The 1,476-nt window shown below is 36.4% G+C and overlaps 1 protein-coding gene across 6 annotated transcripts in view; it reads right to left on the bottom strand.

Annotated features, from left to right (window-relative positions):
* The window catches only part of CUNH1orf87 (chromosome unknown C1orf87 homolog), an 86,222-nt gene that overhangs the window by 58,434 nt on the left and 26,312 nt on the right, over positions 1–1,476 (bottom strand). The window contains exon 1 of one of the 6 annotated variants that reach the window (XM_017877295.1): positions 37–71. The exons of the other annotated variants lie outside the window; for them this stretch is intronic. The gene's annotated coding sequence lies outside the window, so the exon portion shown is untranslated. Of the gene's footprint in view, positions 1–36; positions 72–1,476 lie in introns of those variants that run through there. 6 annotated transcript variants of the gene reach the window in all.

Raw genomic sequence — 1,476 nt, 5'->3', positions numbered from 1 at the left:
ATTGTCCGGCACTCCCTAGTGAGATGACCCCAGTACCTCAGTTGAAAATGCAGAAATCACCGGTCTTCTGTGTCGCTCGCGCTGGGAGTTGGAGACTGGAGCTGTTCCTATTCGGCCATCTTCTGTCTGGTAAATCTTATTTCCATAGTTTATATGTTCAAAATATAAACCATATATTGCAATAGGTTAATATTTCTTACACCTTTTAAAATTCCTTCCTTCCTTCCTTCCTTCCTTCCTTCCTTCTTTCCTTCCTTCCTTCTTTCCTTCCTTCTTTCCTTCTTTTTTTCTGTCACCCAAGCTAGAGTGCAGTATCTCAGCCATTATTCACCGCAGCCTGGCCTGAACTCCTAGACTCAGCCAATCCCCTGTCTCATCCTCCCAAGTAGCTAGAACTAGAGGTGCACACCACCACACCCAGCTAACTTTTGTAGTTTTTTGTAGAGATGGGGTCTTGGTAGGTTGCCCAGAGTGGCCTTGAATTCCTGACCTGAAGCAATCCTCCTACCTTGACCTCCCAAAGTGGTGTGACTACAGGCATGAGCCACTGCATCCAGCTATATCTTTTTAAATGTCCAGTCTTCCCATTCTGCCCCTTTCATCATTATTTTTTCTTGCAATTGTTGAAGAATGTAGAGTTTTACACAGTCTGCATTTTCTGGCATTCCTATGCTGTTTTTAAAAAGTACTATTTATTTCCTATAAAATAATAGTTAAATCTAAAGTCTTATTTATGTTCCAGTTCAATTTTATTTGGCAAGACATTTTTATAGGTGGTATATTTTCCCATGGAAGCATATGCTATCTAATTGTCTTTTTTTAGATCATAATTACAGGCACTCATATGCATTGCTTAATTCCTTTTGTTTTCATTAGGGCTTTGCAAAATGGTGATATTCTTATCCCACCATTACTTCTTCATTTATTAACAGAAATAGTTCTTTAAAGGAAAATGTTCCTTCATCAACTATTACTTCAGATACAGTTTGCATAGAAAATGGCCAACTGAATAAATGCTTGGTTCTTTTATTTACTGTTTTTTCAAATACAGAGTTTGTTCCCCAGCATTCTTCAGAGATGACCAATGAGTTTTTGTTTTTTAAAATAATCATTATGAGTGTATACATTTAAACATATTTAATGTGTTTATTGCAATTATTATTTTTATTGATGCCTAAATTATGTCGCTTTCAACTGTGAGATCCTCTTTAAGTTAGATCCTGAGTCTTTTTTGACCAGTCTTAGGAAGTCTTTGATATCTTCATTGCTTTTGGTATAAGTGGATATTTCAGGCTCAAAACTGGAATCAGCTCTTGGAGTTTTACTGAACATAATGCAGATGCAAGGCTACTCATTGCTTTGGGACAAGTCATTGTTTCTAATTTTTTCCAATGGACAGACCTGGGAAATACATTTTAAAAGAGTTCATACCAATTTTCATTTCAAATGTAGGATCATAGGAGTTTTATGTAATTT

Source organism: Rhinopithecus bieti, unplaced genomic scaffold (assembly GCF_001698545.2).
Source record: "Rhinopithecus bieti isolate Rb0 unplaced genomic scaffold, ASM169854v2 scaffold_6380, whole genome shotgun sequence".
Lineage (NCBI taxonomy): Eukaryota > Metazoa > Chordata > Mammalia > Primates > Cercopithecidae > Rhinopithecus > Rhinopithecus bieti.
This window is presented reverse-complemented; position numbering and strand designations above follow the sequence as displayed.